The sequence below is a fragment of the Neomonachus schauinslandi genome, chromosome 9 (assembly GCF_002201575.2).
Source record: "Neomonachus schauinslandi chromosome 9, ASM220157v2, whole genome shotgun sequence".
NCBI classification, from domain to species: Eukaryota; Metazoa; Chordata; class Mammalia; order Carnivora; family Phocidae; genus Neomonachus; species Neomonachus schauinslandi.
In genome coordinates this window covers 29,524,371-29,551,680 of record NC_058411.1, presented here as the reverse complement: position 1 = coordinate 29,551,680, position 27,310 = coordinate 29,524,371, and the positions used below count along the sequence as shown (strand labels likewise).

The 27,310-nt window shown below is 39.4% G+C and overlaps 1 protein-coding gene across 1 annotated transcript in view; it reads left to right on the top strand.

Annotated features, from left to right (window-relative positions):
* The window catches only part of SIPA1L1 (signal induced proliferation associated 1 like 1), a 368,372-nt gene that overhangs the window by 53,714 nt on the left and 287,348 nt on the right, over positions 1–27,310 (top strand). The window lies entirely within an intron of this gene.

The following is a 27,310-nucleotide window of genomic DNA, read 5'->3' as shown; positions in this document are numbered from 1 at the left end:
TTATTTATTTATTTATTTATTTATTTATTTATTTATTTATTTATTTAAGAGAGTGAGAGAGAGCACGCATGAGCGGGGAGGAGGGTCAGAGGGAAAGGGAGAAGCAGGCTCAGAGGGAAAGGGAGAAGCAGGCTCCCCGCTGAGTAGGGAGCCCTATGCGATGCGGGGCTCCATCCCAGGACTCTGGGGTCATGACCTGAGTCAAAGGCAGATACTTAACCGACCGAGCCACCCAGGTGCCTTGTGCTTAGTGTTTAAATAAAACCCTAAAGCAGATACTTTTGATATGATTCAGTTTGTTGTGGCTAAAAGGCTAAAAGAGAAGTGGAGGTTAATTTCTAGAGCATCAGTATGATGTTATGCAAACCTTTTTTTGGATAGAAGCCAACGTTGATCACCTTTGTATCTAAATCCTACTCTGCAGAGCATAGTGTGTAGTGAGATATCAGGGCACAGTAAGTACTTTATACAAGGTGTTCAAATATTTGAGTTTGTGAGAAACAACTCTAACTTACAGAAAACGGCAATGTGTTGAATGGAGCACTGGGTGTTATACGCAAACAATGAATCATGGAACACTACATCAAAAACTAATGATGTAATGTATGGTGATTAACATAACATAATAAAATTAAAAAAAAAAGAAAACGGCGATGTGATTTTAAGGTTTTCCCACAGTCAGAAGATACTGCAAAATATTTTGTTCACTGTTTCTCAATTTAAGATAATGTACCATTAAATAACAAAAGTTATTCAGCAAAAAATATATATGTAGGTCTTTGTCATAGCAAAAGCCACCACTTACACCACAAGCTGTAAGCAAGGAAGTAAATTCTAATTTATCTTGCATATTTGGGAGATCATTCATAAGGAATTTTCTACAAAACCACAGGACTATCATTATCTACCAGGTTCGCTAAGGATTTCAGTGTGGATAGCTTCTGCACATACTTCAGCTTCTCTTTTCGTAACCTGGGGAATGCTATGAATTCATATAAGTGAATTTTTAACATAATTGAAGCTGACCCTTTCTGGGCCAGGTTCTGGACTCCAGGGGCTGGCAAAGTCACATCTGCTCTTCTTTCCTAACCAGATAGCCTAGCATCTGAGTGGCTGGGGAACAGAGGTCCTCCCTGCAGAGGGTGGTGGAATCTTGAATACACTTAGTGTATAAAGGACAGAAAACTGAGGGTCTGGGACAGCAGTTTCCAGCATTGGCTCAACATCAGAATCAGCTGAGAAGCTTTAGGACCCTGAAGCTGCCCAGACCCATCTGTTTCACACCCAAGAGTCCTAGTACTACCTATGTTTCAGCTAGGATCTTAATTTCCCATTGAAGAGCTTTCTTAAATCTCTAATCGTGGTGTGCCATGATTTTTTTACAACCATACCTGTTTATCAGTAGTGATTTCTGATGAATCTCCAAAGTATTCAGGAAGGTTTGTTTGTTTCAGAGACAGGGAAGCTTGGGTAAAGGGTGAAATAGGGCAGACTCCTCTGCAAGAAGTCCTGAGGGGAGCAGAGCCCTAGAATTGGGTAGGTGGTGGCACCTGGAAAGAAGGGGGCAAGCAGGCCAAAGCTGAGAGCCTGTAAGGGGGGAGAAAGAGGTGAGTCATGCAGGGAGTCTCTCTGAGATGGCTCAGGGGGCTGTGGGTTTAACTATCTGCAAACTGCATTTCTTCATAATTTGTACGTTTCCCTTTTGCCATTCTTTGTCAGAGTAAGGAAGAGACATGATTGATGACCATTGCTCAGAGAACCTTTCACTTCCATTTAGATTGTTTTTAGGATAGTACTGTTTGTAGGAAGTCTGACATCTATTGAAAGTGGTAGTTTTTCCACCGCTGTTTCTATATTTTATGTAGTCTTAGATACAGAAGGGTACTTTAGACTCTCAGATTTCCAGGAGTTTGCCGGGGACAAGCTAGATGCTCATGTTTTGGAAGACGTGGTATAGTTTCCTTCTTTTATTTGGTAATGACATTAATTTGTGGCATACTTCTTAACTTGTTAACTGTAGACTATAAGGTATCTATTAATTCAAAGAGTGGACCTTTATTTAAAGATTTTATTTATTTGAGAGAGAGAGAAAGAGAGAGAGCAAGCGAGCGCTTGTGAGCAGGGGGAGAGGCAGAGGGAGAGAGGATCTCAAGCAGACTCCCTGCTGAGCGGGGAACCTGCTGTGGGGCTCGATCTCACAACCCTGAGGTCATGACCTGAGCCGAAACCAGGAGTTGGGTGCTCATCCATCTGCGCCACCCAGGCGCCACGAGTGGACCTTTGTTTATAATACTGTTTAGCTGTTCTCAGAACTCCAGTGTTCCTCCATTTGATATGCTGACTGCAGTGTGGTGATGTCGGTATGTATTTCATTGTTCGAGGGGCCCAGCTGAGAGCGTGAGAGGGAATTGATGTTCTGTGGAGCAGTGCTGGCTTCTGATTTCCTGTATTAACCTGTAAATACAAGTCTCTTCATACCCATTATCAAGATGCAAAAAAATAGATCAGAGAATAAATGTAATTTTTTGGGTGGGAGGGAGCATTATAATATTTCTTTAGGACTGGAATCTGTTCTCTAGCATTCCTTCTGCTTACAACATTCATGTAAATATGGCCATGAAAAAAAAAACACTCCAGAAACCTTTTCGGATAAAGCCTAAAGACTTAAAATGTTATTGCAGTTTCATCCTAAATGAGTTTAAAAATCCTAATATTTCCCCCACTGATTATGAAGATCTTTATTATAGAAAATTTCGGAAGCTACAATAGAGTATAAAGAAGAAAATAAAGATGACCAGTAATCCCACAACTCAGCAATAACTCTTGTTAATATTTAAACTATTTCCTTTCAGGGTATTTTTTGTGTATGTGTGTGTGGGAGCGGGGTGCATACTGTTTTATATCCTTTTTATTAACTTAATATTATGAATAATTTCCCACATAAATAATGGTTCTTCAAAAATACAGTTTTCATTGGTTGTTTTGTTGTCCAGGTATTTTCTTTGCTTTGATTTTTTGGTTCAAACACCACTCAGGAATTGGCTTGGATGCTTTTATTCCTACATGATGCCTTTCCTTCACAGAGGAAGTCAAAGAATCTCCACTGAGTTTCCAGAAGGTTGATTTCAATGCTCCTATCACACTTAACCATATCTTGCTCATGTAATTTTTTTGTATATACATCGAATTCTTCTTCTGACATCTCTTCAACCCTTCCTTTGGAACAGGTACTGTGCCAGGACCTCATAATACAGTGGTAATGGAAAGGAAATAAAAGGCAAAATACTGTAAGATAGTTTTGTGCCTGCATTCAGGTTATTTGGTGCCTGGGCTGGAGATACAAAGACGTTATTTAGGTAATCACACAAATAAATGTTAACACACAATGATCCTCAGTGATTTAAAGGAGAGGTAAACAGTGCTTATGAGAACAGTTCAAATGAACAAGGACAAGGTGTTTTATTTGACCACAGATTTAATGTGATCCAGGCCTTGCACTTTTATAAAGGTCTGTGCAACTGAGAGATACTTTGTCCGCACAAAGAACCTGACGTCGTTCAGTGCTCTGCTGTGGTTGGAGGGCACTGGGGTTTTTTGTGCTCAGCTCTGACCAACCAAGACTACGTTGTAAGGAGGGGCCCGCGTTGGAGAAGATTTTAGAAAGGATTTCAAATGAGGCCTGGTTAGAAAAACTGTAGTAAGTGCTTCTGAGGAAGAGAGGATACCGGGAGGACATTTTACTTGTTGTTCAATATGAGCCATTTATCAGGGTGTAGAGAAGAAATTCTGGTAGTTGATGGGAAGTGAGACTGTTCTGCTGGTTCCCTTTGCATTCTAAGATTCCACGCTTTTAAGATTATCTGAAGCCATTCAAAATCTGGTGGGTACCAAGAGGACCCTGAGGGTTGTTGTCAGCCTATGCAAATTTAGATGGAGAGGAAGAGTGTCCACCCGTCTCCTTGCACAGCAACCACTCCCATCTCCACTTTTCAGAAGCTTGAGGACCCGAGGGAAAGCTGTGACTCCCAATGACTGGTACCTCCTGAGGACAAGCTCCTGCAGGCAAACACTATAGGAATTCTCATAATGCATAGGAGGAAGTCTGAAGGCGTTAACATGGCAGAAGGCCATCTTGCTTCCTCTGACTCCTCTCCCTGTACTGTCACCCAGCCTTGTTTGTTCCAGTGATGGGGAAATTTCTTGCGTAAGGTGACTTCTTATCCTTTGGTGCCCTTACTGTTTCTTTTAAGACACTCCTTTCTCTTGCTAAATAAAAATTTTTAAATTCCTTTTTTAGGACTAGCTTAAAAGTTACCATCTGTAGAGTTTTTCTGGCTTCCTAGAGTTAGTTACTTTATAACACATACCACCTATTATAGTATTATAGAAATTTTTTTATCTAGTTGCTTAGCTTGCTCCTTTGGGTTGTAAAGTATTTGGGATTATGTAGCCTATTTGACTTTTCAGTGCCTGAACAGCACTCCATAAATGGCACATCCAGGGTATTCAATAACTTGTGAGCGAATGAATATATATATATTTATTTATTTAAGAGCGAGCATGTGTGCATGGGGGGCAGGGGCTGAGGGAGAGGGAGAGAGAATCACAGGCAGACACCTTGCTGAGCACAGAGCCCGACGCAGGGCTCAATCTCACAACCCTGAGATCACAACCTGAGTTAAAACTAAGAGTCGAACCCTTAAATGACTGCGCCACCCAGGTGCCCTCTGAGTGAATGAATTTAATTCACATTTGACATCTTATTGTGGCTTTGGCACTTAACATTTGTGAGATTAATAGCTGAGCTTTTTGATTGGCCAGTTAATACTTTAGAAGATCAGGAGTACAGTTTTCCTGAATCCTTTATTAAAGATGCCAACAGAGAGGGTGTCATTATATGGCGAGGCATTCCTAGTTTCCACAACACCACTTTGTATTTTGGGTGACCTTTTAAAACTTTTTCAGAGTTATCAAATTGACCTGAAACTAATGTAGCATTATGTGTCAGCTATACTCAAATAAAAAAATTTTTTAAATTAAAAAATGGTTAAAAAAAGGTTGTCAAATTGTTGTAATCATAATCATATTTTCAAGAAGAATCACATTTTTTCTTAAAGAAGAACCACATCTTAATCAGGGTTCTAGGTAGTTTTGCCACAAACATTTTTGCTGTGTCGCTCATTGGTTATAAGGTAGTTTTGTCGTAAGAGATAAAATAATGAAAGAAGAGGGATGTTAAAAAGGTCATAATGAAACATGAAAAAATTGATAAAATTCATTATTAGTTTCTTCTCCATTAAGAGGTATCAGTTTTCCAAATACTAGGATATGTATTTGTACCTGGGTTTTGTATTGCATCATGAGAGTCTTCTACAATGTTGTTCATTCTTGGCATATTGTCATATATCCCTTAATACACAATCCAGAGTTGTGCGGGAAATGGGGAAGAAATGCTGATGTAATATTGTAACCAACGAGGCTTTGTTATCGTTGTAATTCATGTGTTGTTATTTTCTAGTATAGTGCAGTATGCAGTCTGGCATTACGCTTCTATTTCACCCCTCCTGTAAGCCCTGTCACAGTATTTTCTGTCAAGTCGGTATATGTAGTCACCATCCACTATTTTAAGACCACCGTGGCTACTGGTGTATAGACCATTATGAAGGCTACGTAACATTTATATAATAAAAAATGGGAACTTTGTCCATGGAGAAATGAAACCAAACTGACAGCTAGCTTTCAATACATTAACTGTGCCGGAGGAGATTGATTCTTCATTGGAGAAATGAAACCAAACTGTCAACAAGTTGTTTTATCTTATTTATTTATATTTTTTTGTTTAAAGATTTTATTTATTTATTTGACAAAGAGAGACTGAGCACAAGCAGGGAAAGGGAGAAGTAGGCTCCCACTGAGCAGAGAGCCCGACGTGGGGCTTGATCCCAGGACCCTGGGATCATGACCCGAGCTGAAGGCAGACGCTTAACTGACTGAGCCACCCAGGCGCCCTAAGTTGTTTTATCTTAAATGAAACCAAACTGTCAACCAGTTATTTTATCTTTTATAGAAATTGCCTTATGGCCAATTAGTTACGAGGTGAAGATGTGGTGAAAATGCTTGCAGCAGCAAAATGTCTATGGCAAAGACACCTATTGTGAACATACCAGAGACGCTTTATTAGGACTAAGAAATGAGGCTAAGAGAAAATTGAAAATTACCATCTTTTTGGTAATTGTGGTGAAGAAATGATAGGCATTTACAGAAAGATGACATTAGCATTTGGGAGTGAAGGAAATCTGTACTAAGATATGTTCCAAATAAAATTGAATGTACACTGTGGGCAACTGAGGAACATACCGTATTCTAATACGATGTAGAGCACATAGTTTGCAAAAGCTGATTTATAGCTGACCAGGCTTATGTGTGCAGGGATTGCTTTAAAAGGAGCTTGGTAGTTCATCAGCACCAGTAGTCTGGTTACCAGGGCTGATCAGACTGTGGGAAACCTGATATGCTTAAACAGAAATTTCTGAACATTGATGTCTACTGGAACATCAGTTGTTAACAATGAGACTTGTATTTCCAAGGAGACAAGTATTTTGTACTGTGATAAGAGAATCCTGTTCCCAGGTGATAGGTTACTAGGGCAGGGTCAGTTTCTTCCACTGTGGCAAAGTCTGCTTTATGCCACTTCACTTTTACAAAAGACCTGTGTTAGTACCTGTTTTCGCTAACTGAAGAAATCCAAAGAGGATTTTCGCTTTTATGAAATGGCAGCTGCTTCTTTGCTTTGCACTGTTTCGGCTTACGAAAGGTTTCGTAGGAGTACTCTTGTTTTAAGTAGCAAGGGAAGCCTGCATTATAATCTTCAGAAAGCTCCCTGATACGTATGTGACATAAGGCTGGCAAGGGTGGATAGAGTTGCTGATAATCCTGTGGGTGAAGCGTAGTACTTGCTGCCCAAGTTTTTTCTTTGTTCCTGCCAACATACCGTCCTAGATTTCTTCAGGGAGTTGTTCTACTGGGCACAAATCCTTTTTCTCATAGCTTCTGGCTGATTCCAATCAAAACAGGGTGTGCCTTCCCCTGCTATTCTAAATAGCTTCAGTTCCTCTGTTCACAAAATTATATTGTATTCCTTTCCAAATGTTGATTCATTAACTGGAACCGTCTGTAAGGGACTATTACTTTGTAGATAGAGATTTCGTAAATTGGTTTAAGTTCTTAGAATATTGTGCTATCAATCTCTTGTTCCATTGCTATACTCTCTGGACTTGATGATTGATACCTAGATTTTTGTTTATAAGAAAGAACTTTCTTGAGAGACTTTCTCTGGTGTGACTGTCTCCCTCTACCCTAATTTGTTCTCTTATTTTCCACCTCCCCAGCTATATACGTCCTTTGTAAAATGTTCATTTAAAATCAGCAGTGATTAAGATGACCTTTGTCCAAAAGCAAACTATTCAACTGCATATTTGAATTTAATGATTTTGGATTCAGGCTTGATTTAAATTATGCGGATTCATGTTGCAATAAAACAGACATTTTAGATATTCCTGACACTGTAGTTGAATAATATACTCAAAGCACCTTCTAAAGTTAAGATAATTTTCTCATTGACTCATTAAGAGGACTTCACCTGATGGATAAGCAATAATTAGAAAGATAATATACAAATTTTATAATTTACTTTGCTACTAACTCAAGAGGAAACTATTAGAACTTATTTAAATTTTTTTTACATTTTCAATTATGGATACAAAGTTTGGGGATATTAGTCATGTTTTATAATTGGGCTGCACTGTATGATATGATGATGGAAGTGTGAAAGAGAGAATACACAAGGGCATAATTATAGCCAAATGTGCACTTATATTGGTCTCTTAGAGATGGAGCTGGATAGGGCCCTTGGGAAATCTTTCTTGAAAAGAATCCTTGATGATCCATAATTTCATCAAATCAAAAAAATACGGTTGACTCTTGAACAACGTCGCGGTTAGGGGTGCAGATCCCTCACACAGTTGAAAATCTGAGTATGAGTTTTTTTTTTAAAGATTTTTATTTATTTATTTGACAGAGAGAGACACAGCGAGAGAGGGAACACAAGCAGGGGGAGTGGGAGAGGGAGAAACAGGCTTCCACAGAGCACGAGCCCGACTCGGGGTTCGATCTCAGTACACTGGGATCATGACCTGAGCTGACCTGAGCTGAAGGCAGACGCTTAATGACTGAGCCACCCAGGCGCCCCTGAGTATGAGTTTTGACTTCTCAAAAACTTAACTACTAATAACCTACTGTTGACCGGAAGCCTTGCTGTTAACATAAATAGTCAATTAACAGATGTTGTATGTTATGTGTATCACATACTGTATTCTTACAATAAAGTAAGCTAGAGAAAAGAGAATATTGATAAGAAAATACATAAAGAAGAGAAAATACATTTACAGTTCTGTATTGTATTTATTGACCAAAATCTGTGTATAAGTGGACCTGCGCAGTTCAAACCCATGTTATTCAAGGATCAACTGTATAGTTCAGGTATTGTCAAAAAAGTGGATTTGACGTAATAGTAAAGAAAAGTATACTAATTTTGGCAAGTGTGAAATTGTCAGGCACAGAACATACGCTAATTGTTTCGTTTTGTATTTCCTTGCATTGGCAGAGGCCAGTATCCTCTTTGAATTTTACGTAGGCCCCTGCTAGGATTGTTCATTCCCTCCAACGTGATATATAATGATCCAGGCCTTTGGATTGACATTTTAAAATGACTCCAGAGCTGTCCTGCTGTGGACTGCACTAGGATTCCTTTCACTGAGACCTCTCCCTTGGACTTCACCCCTAAGACCCAGACTGTGTGAGCACCAGGGTCATTTCCCTGGGCCCAGTGTGTGGAGAGATTTATATTAAGTACTAATTATGTGCTAGGCATTTGCTATGTACTCCACTTACATTATTTCAGTTAAGCCTTTTTACAACTTCAAGATTAAAGAATTAGTCTATGCATTTCAGTCATAGAGTAGTAACTTGTCCAGGGACCCACTAAAGGTAAGTCTGAAACCTGGCTTCCCATCCAGGTCTGATGGTGGACCCCATGCTTTGTCCACTCTACTGTGATAACCTATGATAACCTGTATTTGGGCAAGGGAACACAGTGGCTTGGAGCACATTTCTTGCTCCCTTTCTCCTAAGCTGCCAGGATGTCTTTTGGTGCACATGAGCTAGACCACCATTATTATTGAAAATAGCTATTCATTCATCCGCCAGCCATCTAGCGATTCATCCATTCATCCATGCAGCTAACAGATATTTATTGAGTACTTATTGTGTGCCAGGTGCTGTTTGAGAACCTGCAGATATGCTGGTTACCAAGCCTTCTCTGCGTTCATGAAGCTTATACCCGATTATCCAAAGACTCATTATACAGTGAGTATGGGGTGGGAGAGAGTGTCTGCTTAGCCCAATGTCAGACTTCTAGGAGGCCCTCAACAAATGTGTTTCTTTTGCCCCACTTCTTTTTGCCTAATTTTTATGTGCCTGGTCAAATATTGTCTCCTGTTTGTTCATTTATGGTTGTACTTTGAATTGTTGATGTGGGTTTGTGTTTTTTTCTCAGTTCCAGATCAGCCTGTTAATCTTTAGAAACCAACATGTTCCCCAAAGAGATTTCATCTAAGTGGTCAATTACTCTGATTTTGAATATTAAGAAGGTGGTATGGGATACAAACTTTCAGTTATGAGACTAATAGTTCTGAGGGTCTAATGTATAACACAGTGACTGTAGCTGATTAACACTGTATTGTTCAATTAAGTTTTTTTTTAAAAAAAGTGAATATGGGAAGTGATGTTTGTGTTAATTAATTCGATGGAGTGGATCATTTCACAGTGTATATGTATATCAAATCATCTGTTATACACTGTAAATAGCTTACAGTTTTTAACATTTATGTATTTATTTGAGAGCGAGAGTGAGCGTGAGTGGGCAAAGGGGCAGAAGGAGAGGGGGAGAGAGAATCTTGAGCAAACCCCCTGCTGAGTGTGGAGTCTGACATGGGGCTCCATCCCATGACCCATGAGCTCTTGACCTGAGCCGAAACCAAGGGTTAGGCATTTAACCGACTGAGCCACCCAGGTGCCCCGGTTTTATTTGTTGATTATACCTCAAAGCTGGAAAAAGAAGGTGGTATGATAAAAATGGCGTAATTTTTTTCTAAAATGTTATCTTTTTATTTCTTGTATAGGCATTAATCCTAACTACATTGTATATACATTTTCTTTTAAAGGTTTTATTTATTTATCTGAGAGAGAGAGAGAGAGAGAGAGAGCGAGTGAGCGCAGGTGCACAAGTAGGGGGGAGGGGCAGAGGCAGAGGGAGAGGCAGGCTCCCCGCTGAGCAAGGAGCCTGACATGGGGCTCAATCCCAGGACCCTGGGATCATGACCTGAGCCGAAGGCAGACGCCTAACCGACTGAGCCACCCAGGCGCCCCCTATATATGTATACTTTTATATTGTTTTCAATGTCATTGTTAATAATTTACCATATATTATATTGCATGTCATTTTAAAAGGTTTATTATATTTTACAGTGTGAGGTAATGAGTTAATGCCAAAACTCATTAACTGGAGCATGAAACTTAGATCCTATTTTGAAATTCATTGAGCAAATGTAATTCATTGTGGAGAATCTTGAGTTAGTTCTATTTTGGGGATGTTTCTTTTGTGGATTATCTTCTATCTTTTGATAAATTTAAACTACTTAACTGACAGATTTTCAAGTGGAACTAGACTGACACATCTCAAAATGCCCATCTAGAGCTGAGTGTTTCTTGAACTGGTCTCTGTGTGGCTAATGGATGGTTTCAGACTGTGTTGAAGATAAATATTAATAACCTCAAAGATGACTTAATGGAACTTTGATAAAAATACTATTTTTGAGAATAGTGTAGTTGTTCATTTTATGGTGGTGCACTTTCTTATTTTGACTTCGGTTCCATTTTTCCCAGTCATCACACCTAATTGTTTTCCAGGTGCTGTCAGTTTTATGTCCCTGTCTCTCACAGATTCCTTCATTTCTCTAATCCCACTCTCCGGGTTCAGGCCCCAGTCATCTCTCACCTAGGAAGCTGCAACAGCCTTGTTACTAGTCTTTCCTTATTCCGTGCCCTTCCTCTCTCGGGCTCTCTTCCACATTACTGTTGAAGATTCTGGGGGGAAAAGAGAAAAATATGCATATGGGTATGTGTGGGCACACGTACATAAAGGCACGTTTGTTTCTGATTATGATGATTCCTCGAGAACCTTCCCTAGTTCCTCATTGCCTGCAGGTTGTTTGGAAACTGTGGGGTGGTTCCAGCTTTCCACCACCAACCCCTCAGTCCTTCTCCTTGCCCTTGCTCTTGGTTCCAGCCAATGAACTACTTTCTTTGCAATCCGGTTGTTAGTGGTGCTTGGTTGACATTATTTGCCATGTATGGTATTCAGCCTTTCTTTTGTCCAGGTAGCCTTTTAAATGTAGAAGCCACAATTTCATCTTGTTTGAACACCTCACCTAGGGGCACCATGAGGCAGTCTACCATTGAAGCTAGCAGAGTTTGCTTTCTGTGCTTTAGAAGATGTGACCATTTCCCACATAGATTAACATTTTTTTTTCTTGAAAAGCTTATGGCTTACATAGAATTAAAAAACTGAAATTTAATTTTTGTTCTTTAGACTAATTTGTTGAAGATTATTATTTTCCAATGTAGGCACTATTTGAAAGTTCTGATCTAATATTGTACTACGACGTTTTCAGGTTCATCATTAAACTTGTAGCATTTTCTTTTGCAATAATAAATATTTATTTGTAGCTGCGTGAGGTGATGGGTACTAACTAAAATTATTGTGCTGATCATTTTGTAGCATATACACCTATCAAATGGTTACATTGCACACCTTAAGCTAATATAATTTTGTATGTCAATTAGATTTCAGTAAAGTTGGGAGGGGAAAACCAGACACGCTCACTCACTCTGCTAGCATACCTCTCCTTGTACAATGAACATAACAAAAACTTCGTAAGGCATTAGCAGCAACATAGATTAAAAAAAAAAATACTCCTACTTCAGCGGCCTGATAGAATTACAAGTCATTCCAAGTTCACCTGAATGCTTCTCTGTATTTGAAGGTGAGCATTTGTACTACAACAACTCCGAATGACATGCCCTGTGCCCTAACTGACGCTGTTAGGATGACGGGATTCGCTAGTCATCTTTGTAATCGCGTGGTGATCGATCCCACACGAGGTCATGGATGCCAGAAATGGTGTCGAGGGAGGCATCTGGTTCCCTGGCTCTGAGGCCAAAGCTAGATGAGACACTGAATTGATAGGAAAGCCAGTCTGTCTCCGGTGGCTCTTGAGGAAAATTTCCACGCAGTCTTTAGAGTTTAAGTGTTTCTTTGTATGTTTAATATTTAAAGTGTATCTCCATGGTTTATACTCTTTGTTTACTCACACACCATGTGCATTGCAGCCTTTTCTGTCTTTATTCTCTGTTTCTTCCCCCAGTTGCTTTTCCTCTGTCTCTTTTTTGCCTGTTGGAAACTTTCCTTGATCCCATTGAGTTGATCTTAGAAGCTTTATGTTCTTTTGCCATTTGTTGAGGTCGTGCTGGCCAACACTTTGGCTTTTATTATTGCTGTTTTTACATGTCCTTCACCATGAATTGGGCTGTAAACTTCTTGAGAGGAAAGTCTGCCGTTGGGATCTTTGGAACTCTGCAGCTTTTTGAAACTCAGCCTTATACCCAGTTGATGTTTAAGAAGTGTTTGAATTATACAGCAGAGGAAACAGTCAATAAAACTAAAAGACACCTGCTGAATGGGAGAAGATATTTGTAAATGACATACCTGATAAAAGGTTAGTATCCAAAATATATGAAGAATTTACACAACTCAGCCAAAAAAACCCCCAAATAATCCAATTAAAAAATGAGCAGAAGACATAAATAGACATTTTTCCAAAGAAGACATACAGATGGCCAACAGGCACATGAAAAGATGCTCAGCATCACTAATCATCAGGGAAATGCACATCAAAACCACAGTGAGATCTCAACTCACACTTGTCAGAATGACTAAAATCAAAACCACAAACAAGTGTTGGCGAGGATGTGGAGAAAAAGGAACCCTCGTGCACTGTTGGTGGGAATGCAAACTGATACAGCCACTCTGGAAAAGAGTATGGAGCTTCCTCATAAATTAAAAATAGAATTAGCATATGATCCAATAATTCTGCTGCTGGGTATTTACCTAAAGAATATGAAAACACGAATTTGAAAAGATACATGCATGCCTATGTTTATTGCAGCATTATTTACAATAGCCGAGATACGAAGCAGCCCAAATGTGCATCGACTGATGAATGGATAAAGAAGTATATATATACAATGGAATGTCACTCAGTCATAAAAAAGAATGAAATCTTGCCATTTGCCATGACATGGATGGATTTAGAGAGTATAATGCTATGTGAAAGAAGTCAGTCAGAGAAGACAAATACCGTATGATCTCATTCATATGTGGAATTTAATAAACAAAACAAATAAGCAAAGGAAAAAAAAAAAGAGAGAGACAAACCAAGAAACAGACTCTTAGCTACAGAGAACAAACCGATGGTTCCCAGAGGGGAGGTGGGTGGGGGGATGGGTGAAATAGGTGATGGGGATTAAGACTGCACTTACCTTGATGAGCCCTGAGTAATATATGGAACTGGTGAATCATATATATATAACACTATGTTAACTATACTGGAATTAACACCTTAAAAGAAAGTGTATTTACTTAAAGTAAATACTTGTTCTTAAATACAGCAAATAATTGCACCTCAGTTAAGGGGACCTGGTTGGTGAAGTGTCGTATAGCTGGGTCTCGGCTTTGAGGAGGCTGTGGCAAGTGTAACAGTCATTTCTGAGAGTGAGGAAACACGTTGCTGAAACTTTCTTTGTCATTTAGCTCTAACCAGTGTGTGGTGCTCGTAACATGTTCCTTCATGCGTTCAAGTCCTGCGTCAGCTATGAACTTCCGCTTTTCTAGTTTGTTTCGTTATTAACTGAATGTTTTTTACATTCTAGCAAAGGGAAGAGGGGGCAGTTGATTATCTAGTTGCATTATCCACCCCATCTGTTTCCTGTATATGACAGCAATTTCCACTTCGTGCCTTTGCCCATGGGGTCAAAAGCACATACAAATATTATTCTGGTTCTTTAGTGAGAAGAAAGTTAACTGCTCAACTTTCTTAACATCTCTTTGCTTTTTTCAGCCCTCAATCTTGTCATTAATATATTCTCTTGTCACTTTAATACCAAAAATGACTTTTCTGGTGTGAAGAGTAGGTGGCACACTTTGTAAGGTGTCTTGAGCCTGTGCTTTCCTGTGGGAGATTAGGACTGTCTGTTCTGGAAGTATGCTATTTTGAGAGGTAAACCTATTATTTTCAATTTAGAAATGGATTCAAGGTGTACACAGAAAACATCTTGGGATTTATGACTAGTTTGTCATCATTGCATAAATAATTTTGAATTTTTTTTTCCATCATATGGTAATTTTTCTGAATTCATGCTTTGCAAAGGAACAAACTAAATATTAGGATTGTTTGGTATTCATGTCAACAGTGGCTTCCCTGGGTGGTAAAATGTCACAGGTTGGGCTGGAGGGATGTTGAGATGGTGTTGGGTGTGTTTTAATCAGTACAAGTATACTAAGAGGAAGAGTGTTGTATTGACTTACAGATATTAAAACTTATTACTCTGTTTACTTTAAAAATATTTCAAGTAGGCTAGAAAGGGTAGAGAATTATATAATGCCTTCTAGCTTCATCAAATCTTAACCTTCTGCCATATTTGTTTAAGATCATAAAACATTTTGGAAAAAGTTGAAGCTCCCCCTTTCTCCCTCCTAATCCCACAGGGTTTTCTTCTTTTGGAATGCACAGTATTTGATGGCTTTGAAAATTGATACTATATTTCTATCAGTGAGTAGTTGAGTGGTGGTTTCCATTAGGGAAATGAAATTTATGCACTTCCCACTTGCAGGTTATGATTAAACTGTTTCTGAAGAGGTTTTACGGAGGTGATGTGGGGTCAGTGAGCAAGATAAGCATATATATTTTGAAAAGTAAATTTGGTTAAATGTGGGCATTCACATTCTGGTTAGTTGTTTAGTTTAAATGACATTTTAGAGTCACTAAGTCATTTCTTCAGATTAATTGCTAATCTCAAATGCCTGGATGGTCACTAAAATGGACTTTTTTTCTGTGAAGATTTTGTACTGTAGTTTTCAAGTGTGTTTTTCTTGAGTTGCATGAACTTGGTTGGTTTTGGTAATTTTCCTCCAAGCATTTCATCCAACTTAAGGAATTCTGAATACCTGTCTCTTTTACTTACTTTGTTTTTTTGGGTAAGTATGATACAAAAATCGAAAAGCTGTTTATTTTTCCTTAATGCTGTGTGATTTAATTCTGCGGCATAGTTTTCATTGTTGTTCACCATTTGTTCAATTCTGGAGGTATGTTAAACTTGTATCACGTTTTCTAGTTGAAATTTCATTTTGATAGGTTCCAGAGAACAGAGGGAAAAAAATACTAAAATGTGGTTTTTGTGTGTATGTGCGTGTTTTACAAAACCTTTATGTAAGTTATGTATCATAATTAAGGAGAAACTAGGAAAACAAATTAGAAAAAGATTTGCCAGTGATCCTATCACTCGTATAATTTTTTTTGCCATCTATCTTTCTAGTTTTTTTCTGAAAAATATTTATAACATATTTTAACATAGTTTATAGTTTATCATGTGCATTTTCATGTAATATTATAAACAGTAAACTAGTAATTTATAAGTAATTCCTAAATTATAATTACTCTAAATACTATAAGGTGGAAGCTATGTACTACAGTAGTAGAAACACAGGCTTTGTTTCAGATGGACTTAGGTTTGGGTTCCTGCTTAGTTAGCTGTGTTACCTTGGCAGTCACGTAACTACTCTCAAACGAAAAAAATGTGGCTCATAATAACCATCTTACAGGGTTATTTTAGAGATTAAATGAAATAATGAACAGCTCATTCATCCATATTGTGCCAGGAACACAGTACGTATTAAACTGTTATTAGTGGAGGTTATGTGGCATTGAATACAAAGAGCAAGAATATTGGAAAAGGATCAATCATCTTGGGTTTGAATTCTAATGCTATCACTTCTTAATTTGTTTTGGGCAAGATTTAGAACTTCACTTATTCCTACTTGTACTCCTTGTAAGGGGATAATAAAAAAAAGGGGGATAATAATATCCATCTGCTAAGATTGTTATATCGATTATATGAGATAGAGACTATTATGTGACTGGCATATTGTGGGCACTCAAATACTATCATTTATATATATATATGTATATATTTAAAAGATTTTATTTATTTATTTGGCAGAGAGAGAGCACAAGCAGGCGGAGCAGTGGGTAGAGGGCAAGGGAGAAGCAGGCTCCCTGCTGAGCAGAGAACCTGACATGGGGCTCGATCCCAGGACCCTGGGATCACGACCCGAGCTGAAGGCAGACGCTTAACCGACTGAGCCACCCAGGCGCCCCATCACTGTTATTAATAAGGGGAATTACTTAATTGAAAGACAGGTTTAGACATTGTCTATTTAAACTAAATCAAGGTAGAAGCTTCTAGATGACCTAGATTGTATTTGTACTTCTTACCATGCCAGTACTTGCGGTTCTTGAGGACTTACCATGCCAGTACTTGCGGTTCTTGAGGACTTCGTGAGTAGTATGCTATTACTGCTCCTTGTTCCCAAATTTGGAGTCAGTAGCCGTCATTAAAACAGCCTGTAAGGAAGCAGTTTGGAGAGCTCTTCAATGTGTAATGAAAAACTACCAGATATAATTGTATATACGTGCTGAAATATATACCTCTACAAGTGTTTCTTATGTATAGGCTGTAGATTGTCTGCCTCCATCCCTCTCAGCCTGCATGTCTTTTTGGCTCCCAAGAGCTTTCCCGTGTACTTTCCCTCATCTTCATATTTTCTTCTTGACTTTAATATTTAAAAGCACCAGTTCATGTTATTATTCCTCCTTTTTATGATCATGATGTACCTCTGTTAGTTATTTATATGTGTGCATCGAATTTGAGAACGGTCGTACAGAAGAAATCTTGATCATACTGTTCTCACATTCCACTCTATTTCCTTTATAATGAATGTCGCCTAGACCCTCCTTTTTTATCAGTTTACATGTCATCATTTTACATCATAGAAGCAGTACCCCTTTTAGTGAGTTTCTGTGTAAATTGCATGGCAGGGTTATGGGAGATGATGGGTTGGTTGGTGAACTCCTGCCAGGTGTGTGGCTTGTCTGAGTTGACTTGTCCTTGTTTGTGCTCAGGTTGCAGCCCTGTGCTTGGACCTCAGTGTGATCACTCTGTTTCCTCCTGTTGGCAGCCCTGTGCATTGACTCAGAAGCTGCTCTACTTAAAAAAATGTAAGATGGAGCTTACTTTCTCTTTACTGCACATGCGTGCATGCAAACACACACACACACACACACACGCATAAATGCAGAGATACACACATACACATACACACACACACTTCCCGCCTTGAAGTAAAGAGACTGCATTTGGTTTTAGATGGAGTCAGTAAAAGGAGACAAAATTAATAAATCCATAAATTTTGCCAGAAAGCTAAAAATTTCTGTTTTGGAGATTGGCATTCAGGGGTGTAAATATAGTCTAAAAATTTTCTAAATTGGCATTTGAAATGCTTGCTTAAAAATAAGTAACCAGAAGACATTCTTTTAATATTCTGGGATCAGGAGCTGGTAAAGGTGACTCACCTTTTGTCTGAGAGTTTTTAAAGCATGTCCAAAGGGTACTTCAAGGGGAAAAACTATTCTCCTTCAAGTTTATTAAAGAACTAACCATATTCTAATCTCACTTTAAGTTATACATTTTTAATTTACATTTTGATGTACATTTTAGTTTTCATTAATAGTTAACTCTCAAAGACCTAGTATATTCTTATTGAATGAATGACTATCTTGTGACTATTAACTATTGATTTGTTACTAGTTTTAAATTATGTTTAGCATTTGCAAGGGCTTCCTAATAGATTCTGTCATTTGATCCTCATAATAATCTTGTGAGTTAGGCAGGAGAGGAATTTTCTCCATTTTGTAGGGAACTTGGGTAGAATTGCTCAGGTGTCATTAAATGATGACTCCGGGGTTTGAATTTAGGACTTCTAGCTTCTAATTTTATGCTTTTTGCTCAGTGCTATGCTGTTTCCCCATATTGATGTGGAAGCATTTCGGTACTTCGTATTGAACAGAGTTTTGTTGAGGGCACAACTTTTAAGTTCTAGGTCTTTGTGGATGAATGTAAGGACAAGATTTCTACCCTCAAGGAAGACTGTTAGTAAGTAAATAAGTAGATAAGGTAATTATTGTGCCTACAATAATAATGACTGGTACATAGTAGGTGCCCAATAAATGTTTACTGACTAAATGAATAAGGGAGCAATGTGATAAAAAGGGAGTAAACAGTGAGTGTAGGGTCTCATATAGATAGATTGACTGGAGAAGGTTTTTCTTTTTTCTTTCTTTTTTTTTTAAGATTTTTATTTATTTGACAGAGAGATAGGGGGTACAGATAGGCAGAGTGGCAGGCAGACAGAGAGGGAGAAACGGGCTCTCTGCGGAGCAGGGAGCCCGATGCGGGGCTCGATCCCAGGACCCTGGAAGGCAGACGCTTAACTGGCTGAGCCACCCAGGTGCCCCTAGAGAAGGTTTTTCTGAGGAAGTGATATCTAAGCCAGAGAAAGAGCATTTCAGACAAAAGGACAGCATATGCAAAGGTCCTGAGTCAGGAAAGAACTTGACTTATTTGAGGACACCAAAGATGGCGGTGGAGCTAGAGCATAGTAAGCTGAAGAGATAGGAGTTCAACATGAAATTGAAGAGAAAAAGGCCAATTATGTGGGGCCTTGTAGACCATGGTAAGAAATTTGGCTTTTATTCTAATGTTGGGAGACAGTTTTCCCTGTGTCTTGTGTTTCTGCACTGACTACTTTTGTTCTAGACTGTCTTTTTTAAGGATGATTTGTATAGTCAGCAGCCTTGGAAGATACCCTCCAGAGCAAAGATCAGTCACACTTACTGTCTATATAATAAGGACAATGTCTCCTTCTGGGGTAAAGTTCAGGCAGGCATACTGCCCATTATAAAAGATTTTGGTTCATTAAGCTCGAGGTTACTCTCCTGTAACACAACCCACTGCTGTGCAGGTGTTACCTGGTGGAAATTGGGACGTAAGGGACTGGCACCAAACAAGCTGCTACTCCAGGGACACCTGGGTGGCTCAGTCGGTTAAATGGCTGCCTTTGGCTCAGGTCATGATCCCAGGGTTCTGGGATCGAGCCCTGCATCCGGCTCCCTGCTCAGTGGAGAGCCTGCTTCTCCTTCTCCCTCTGCCTGTCGCTCTGCCTACTTGTGCTCTCTCTGTCATATAAATAAATAAAATCTTAAAAAAAAAAAGCTGGTACTCTGGCTACTGCTATTGCTGTGAGTAATGAAGTCCTTTGTCTCTGACCCACATGTCTCATATCCTCAGTGGTATCCATACACCTGTGACAGTCTTAACTTATTAGCTTGGAAATTAGAGTAAAATCTTATATCGTTCACACTTCTTGACATCTCAGGATATGGAAAGCCGCTGGTAGGTTTTTAGCAGGGGAATAAAAATATGTAGTTTAACCTTTTAAAAAGTCATTTTTGACTCCTCTGTGGAAAAAGTTCATGGGTAGAAATTAATGAGGAATCTGGGGCAGTTGCCTAGTTGAGAGAGAATAGTGGCTGGGACCAGTGTATTGCCAGTGGATATAGAGAGGAGGGAAGGATTCAGGGTGTTCTTCAGGAGGTAGAAGTTACAGGTGTTGGCAGAATGGATGTGGGCTGTGGAAGAAAGGAATGGATAGTCAATCTTAGGTTTTTGGCTCAAGCAAATGGGTAGATAGAAGTGACTTTAAGTTGGAGAAGCCTCAAGATGAAGATAATTAGCTTGCAAAAGGACTTACTTCTAACTTTCATGTTTAGAGTTTCAGGGAAAGGAAGAATAAGTAGTAGTTTGTACAACTTGGGATCAAAGGACCATTGTATATACTTTCCAGGGGAAGAAGATTTTTTTTGTGTGTGTCTTCATGAGTTGTCAGATCCATTAATGTTTAGAAATTCACGTCTTGCAGTCCCTTGTTAAGTGGGTTGTCTCAATATCACTAAATTAGATTAGCTTGGGAGAATTTATTTATTAAATAGCCATACTGATTTTTGCCCCAAATTCATTATCTGGGAGTTTACAAGGAAACTCTTTAATATGTTTCAGGGTTTTCCCCTTTCCAACATTAAAGTAATAATACATTTTTTTCGTATTTATTTTTTAGAGTCTAAATTTCTTTAAATTTTTAAAAAAGATTTATTTACTTTAGAGAGAGAGAGAGCATGAGCAGGGGCGGGGGTGGAAGGGCAGAGGGAGAGGGAGAGGGAGAGGGAGAGAGGCAGACGCCCCGCTGAGCTCAGAGCCTGCCATCTGGCTCCATCTTAACAACCCTGAGATCATGACCTGAGCCTGAAATCAGGAGTCAGATGCTCAACCAACTGAGCCACCCAGGTGCCTCTAGATTCTAAATTTCTTCTAAAGCTGGGCTGTTGTCCCTAAATTCTCTAGGATGATTACTGCTCATCTTGTGATCATGTAAGTTTAATACAGTAGGATGTAAGAAACAAGTGCTTATGGATTAATTTATTCTTTTTGTCATATTCATTTAGAAATACCTCAGGATAACTTCTTGTCTTTCTAACACTAGATGCTGATTTCAACAGCACCTGATTGCTTTTCATAAAGAAAGTAACTAAAAAACTGGGGGCGGCCGGCCGGGGCGGGGGGGAGCCTTGCCCCTGCAGAGTCCTGTTAAATAGCTTTCTTTTTTTTTTTTTTTAAAGATTTTATTTATTTATTTGCGAGAGAGAGAATGAGAGACAGAGAGCACGAGAGGGAGGAAGGTCAGAGGGAGAAGCAGACTCCCCGCTGAGCAGGGAACCCGATGCGGGCCTCGATCCCGGGACTCCAGGATCATGACCTGAGCCGAAGGCAGTCGCTTAACCGACTGAGCCACCCAGGCGCCCAAATAGCTTTCTTTTTTATCTAATGAGATTTGTCCTTTCGTGTGCTTCTCGTGCGCTTATTGTCTTTACAGGACCACTTTGCATTTCTTAACCTTTATGTATTGTAGACTGTTTTAGGCTCCAGCATGAAGTTTGCATGAGTTTTGAATTATTTTTGCACCATCTTGCACATGTCCTTTGTTTTCTTTTGTTCTGTGGTATTTTCTTTAGTCTGTGGGCTAGGTCTAGATTTTTCCTCTTTGGAAAGAAAAAGAAAGGGAAGATAGAACTTATTAGCAGGTTTTGGGGGGGAGTTGGGGAGAAGGCTAAGCCAAAAATTACTTCTGATTCAATTTATGCTCCACCCCGTGGAAGTCAGCAGTGGGAAAACATACTCCATTATAAAGACAGATAGAGAAAGCTTGAACTAAGATCACAAAATCATTAGTGCTAATCATGAGACTTTTCTAGGTTGTATGAGTTGTTATTAATCACTAAATGACTCGAGGTATTTCTACCAAAAATGCAGTTAGAATGCTGTTATATCTGATGTTTTGAGAAGATAAATTATGCTTTTTTCTTTTCTTCTTATGGAGATCCATCTTTTTTGGGTTTTAGGAATTTTAAACCACACCCAGGTAGCAGAGTGGGATTTAAGCTTCCCAGGATGTCCGGTCTTTCCTTCAGAGAAGTATTATTGCTGTGCCTCAGTATCCCATTATACAAGTTCTTTCAAAGGGCTCAACATTTTGTCACTAATTTCATGTTTCATGCAGTGTGCTAAGTGATGTATAATTTCGCCCTATTTAGGCTTTGTTTGGAACTTCATGAATAGGTTGCTGGTTTTCTCTCCCTTGTTTCCTGATTTCAAAACAAAACAGTTAGTAATAAGATTTTACCAGAGCCTTCTGAGAGGAGATTTTATTTAGTGACTTACTTGAGCCAGAATTTGTGGCCTATGGAATGTGCTAGAAACTCTCCCTAAAGGATTGGTTATATTGTTCTTGCAGTCTCAGTATGGCCTAGAGTGGTGCCTCTACCCCCTTTGCAGCCCTTAGGAAGATTTTGCACCCCCCCCTCCCCCGCCTGCCAGTTTTGCGCCTAGACTTGCCTATACCCTAAAAACAGTCTGGAAATGGTTCAGAGGCACAGAGGAATCTTAGCCTTAGAGCCATAGCTCCATCTCTCCTGCCCATCTTCTTTCTTCTGTTTGAGGAATAGCTGAGCGCACAGTAGATAGAGGATTGAGTCAGACCTGGTTTGTGTCTGAGCTCCAGCCTGTTGGTTGTGTGACCCCAGGCAACACGCATAACCTTTCTAGGCCTCAGATCTTAAATGTAAAATTGAGACTCTGCTGATGACCTCCTGGTGGTTTAGTGAGGCATAGTTGTGTATGCCAAGGAACTTGTTTTTAGGGCTTGTAGGTTCTCACTAAGAACTAGAACACAGGTATTTTGAAGTTGTGTGTTTCCCTATGATTCTATCCTTCTGTCTCCCTCTGGAGGTGACTACTATCCTGAATTTTCTGTTGAGCATCCCCTTGCTTTTAAAAATGAGTGTATCTGTGAACAGTATATTTTTAGCTTTGCCTATTTGGACTCTGCAAAAATGGTATCCTATATAGTCTCTAATAACATTTTTGTCTCTCTGGGCTTCTCCCTTACTGGTCCCTTAGAGAGAGTGGGCTTTTTCTGATGATAGATGAGAGATTGGGGTAGCATCTAGGTGACATGGGGGGCTAAGTCCAAGAAGGAAAAGTGAGGTTAAGGGAGCTACATTTACTACTGTTACAGGGAAGGGAGAGGGGAAAGCTAGAAAGACCCCATAATTGGGTAGGAATTCAGGGCATCTGTATGAACTCCTGGTCTGCAATATACATAGATATAGAAAGAAATAAAGAAGGAAGGGTGTGTGCATCTATGCATGTTCTTCTATTCTCCTGGCTAGGAGCAACAATAAACCAGTTGCAATAATCACACCCAGATCTTGGTTTCTAAATACTGTTTTTTCTGCTTCTAGAATGGTAGGAGTTATTAGACTAGAACTCGCTTTTTGGCAGCCATCATAAAATAATTAATTTGGCCAAGAATTATCACTGGACACAAATGTTGGTTGGTAGATATTTATATAATCTGAAAGTATCCTATCACAAGGTACTTATAAATTACAAAGTAGAAAGAGTAACTTTGTAGTGGAAATCTGGCCAAGTCCCCCTAAAATCAAGTGATAGAAGTTCATGTTTCCAGTAAGGGAAAAAGATTAATGTACCACCTGGTAGGATACAAGGAGGGGAACTTTCTTCTTTGGTATTCCTGCTGAAAATTCATAACCGGAAGCTAATCATAAGAGCATTCCTGCTGAAAATTCATAACTGGAGGCTAATCATAAGAAAGTATCAGACAAACCCAAGTTAAGGAACATGCTACAAAACTGGCCTGGAATCTTCACAGTTGTCAAGGTCATGAAAGTCAAGGAAAGTCAGGAATTCTGGATTGAAATACACTAATGAGATGTGAAAACTAAGTGCAGTGTGAGATCCTGGATGGATTGGACCCTTTTACTAATAGGGATGTTACTGGGATAGTTGGAGAGTGTAAGATCTGGTCTGTGGATTAGATTGATAGTACTATGTAATTTTGATGATTTTCAGGACCATAATTACAGTTTTGTGGAATGCCCTTATATGATTATAGAAACTACTTTCTAAACTCTGTAGGGGTGATAGGCTATCATGTTGGCTACTTACTCTTAAGTGGTTCTGAGAAAGTTATTTGTACTAACTAGTCGCCTTTTTTTTTTTTTTTTGGCGTCGGTTGATCTGAGATTATTAAGCAAAACAGAACAAAAAGCTCCTCTTGTTAGTTGACTTAATAGTTAATTGTTAGCTTATCGGACAAATCATTTGTAAGGTTTAAGAGGTTTGCTTTCTCACGCTGTCTTGTCTTGCAGCTGCCCCATAAAGTAGGCTTTCTGCCACATCTTGCTTTGTCTTTTGGTGTGCTGATTTTAGAGTATTTACCATCATTTCATGGGGCACCTGGGTGGTTCAGTCCATTAAACATCCGACTGTTGATCTCAGCTCAAGTTTTGATCTCAGGGTTGTGAGTTCAAGCCCCACGTTGGGCTCCACATTGGGCGTGGAGCCAACTAAAATAAAATAAAATAAAAAAGTATTTACCATCATTTCATTAATATGTTCTTTTCCCTGCTTGTTATTTACTGTGTCAAACTCCTCATGGAAAGTATGCTTTATAGAAATAGGGCCTTTTACTGTTACAATTCAATAATACTGTATTTAATTTTGACTTTGTATGTTCTGTTCTTTTGTCGTCAATTTGCTGGTGAGCTATTCAAGCTTTCCTTCTCTCTTTCTCTTTTTATTTCACCACACTGTATCTCTCTTAGCATTGAACATATTTCAGTAGGCTTTTAATAAAAAGTGTTGGGCTGGTTGATTGCTATCTTAGAATTTAGAGTTTCAGAAAGCATAAACAGGGTAAGGGGAATTTCATAGACAGCGTGGTGAATTCGATGCTATTCTAAACCATAATCTAGGCAGTGGTGAGTGGTTAGCTCCCAGAGGTTTGGAGCAAGGGGGAGGGTAGCTAGGGGGAGAAGGTTAATTGTCAGAGCAGCCTTCCCTCTCTGAAAACATGACATGTAAGTTGTCTGTTTGGTAGAATCTGCCCTTTCCTGTGAGAACAAAGAATCATGGGTCAAAGGCATTGAATGTCCACCCATACCTCTCTCTGTGGTGGAACTGAAATCCATCATAGGGCTTGTTTTCCTTAGGAAGGTTGGAGGACAAACTTCTCTTTAGCAGCTACACTAATTTTCATATTTCTCAGAATGATCAAGGGAAAAAAAAAGCTTTTAAAAACCCAGAGTGGTAGTTACATTGCACTTAGTATATACACCCACACACGCAGGCTTTTCTTCAGCATTTTGTTATTTTTTTTTCTTGCTGCTTTTACAGTGTAGGTGGCCTTCTCTGGATTGCTTTTGACAGGAAATTGAGCAACCTTTCTTTTTTGGAACAGAATATATTTCACTGGTGAGAGAAAAAAAATAAAGTGTTTATGTTTTGAAATTCAATTATGAATTTTTATTGAAGAGTGATTTAAATCTAGAAAAATGGAGGTTGGGTTAAGTAGATTTCATATTGTGCATTATTTCTGAGCCTCCCTAGTAATTTTTAGGCCTTCCCCTCTTTCTTCCTTTCTTGTAAAAAGGAAGGAAAGCCTGGAAATTATTTTGCTTCATAAAACAAAAAGTACTCTCCTTGGTTCTCTTAGCCACTGATGGATATTAAGAAGTCGTCCTTGACCAGGTCATTAGCTTTTTGGCTTGTGTTTGAGGCTGCCTCCCCCAGTTCTTCTCTCTCTGTAGTGGAGGAGTGATGGGCTCTACACTGGTTTCACAGACACCTTGAATCTACAATGTATGTTAGCCCTACCTTTGGACCAGCACATTACTCATGAAGCTTCCTAGTGATTTGGCTGGTGCAGAGGTTCCCGGAGCAGGGGTAGGGGCTCCAGATGGGAGCACTGCCTCTGACCCAGATCCAGCCTACCCTGCCAGCACCCCGACCAGTGTTTGGGGATGTGAAGGCCAGTCTGCCTCCCCCCCCCCGCCCCCGTACTCGTTGCCTGGGGTGATTGTGCTTGAGTTCGATTTAGGTAGTTCCTTTACACACTGGGGCTTCAGAGGAAGAAATCAGTCTCTAATTAGAACATAAACTCATATGCCACAACAGGGAAATGTCTAGTCAGAATGGACTAATTCTGATCGGATCTTCTAAGTGTGTTCATATAGCGTATCCTTTCATTTGGTTTAAATGTTGCGTGTTTGTTCATGTACCTAGCTAGATTCCTGGTGCACATCAGCTGTCAGGTGTGTCTTCGTTATGTAATTAGGCAGTTACAGCTCATTAATTAAGCTTGATAAGACAACGCATAAGTTTTGAGTGTTATAGGTTTCCGTACTTATTTTCTTGTTCTGTGGATGCAGCGTGTAGGCCAGTCATGTAAAAACTGCAGAGTTTAGTATCTGGGATACTTAACTTTATAGGTTTCTTTTCCCCATGGTTTCTTCCTGATGTTTACACCATGTGACTACAGTAGGGTAGGAAAGACCTGCTACAGGGTCTGACCAAGCTCTCTTCTGCTGTGTTGCATAAGGTCATGGTGTGGGGACATGGTTGGCCCTCAGTAAGTCTCATTTTGAATGCAGTGAAAGTGGGTTTTGAAGTACCTGTCTGTATATTTGGCTGAATAAATGGTGGGAGTCCTACTATCTAAGGGGACAGGCTGGGAAGAGGAACTTTATCCCTCTTGTCCTTACTGGGAAGGGAATATCTGTGAGGGAAACTAAGTTCTGGTTCTTTTCATTTCACTCTCCTTAGCTTCCATTTTATATGTTTGGGAACAAAGTTTGAGGGGGGTTAACATAGTTTGACATAGTGTTTCACCTTAGTGAACATTAAAAAATTAGTTTCTTGGAAGACTCTTAAGGACGTGTATACAGGGGAGATACCATGATCACTCTGGTTTATTTTAATATTTTTAGAATGGGTTCATATACTGCATATTATTAATATGGGGCATGCATGTATATTCCTTGAAGGTAACGATAAGCTTACCATTCATAGGAAATGTTCATATCTGTAGTGGGAGCTTATAACCCATCTGAAATGACCAGTGTGAGAATTGTAAAATTTCTAAATGATCAGAATAGTTATTTGCTTTGAAACAGGGTTTCTCAACGTCACCGCTGTTGACCTTTGGGACTGGATCGTTCTTTGTAGTGGAGGGCTATCCTGTGCAGTGTAGGGTGGGTTAGCAGCATCCCTGGCTTCTAGCCACTGAATGCAGGTAGCATATCTCCTCCCCCTGTTGTGACAACCAAAAACGTTTCCAGACGTTGCAAGATATTCCCTGGGGTAGAAAGTCACCCCCTGTTAAGAACCAGTGGTTCGAAACAGTGTTTCCCGTAGGCATGGGACAGGCTCACTACATCAAAATCTTTGTTGGGGGCCTTTGTACACATTCAGGTTCCTGAGTTTCTCCTCAGACTTCGTGAACAGATGATGGGCTGAGGCCCTCCATCACAAGCTGCTTAGAGAC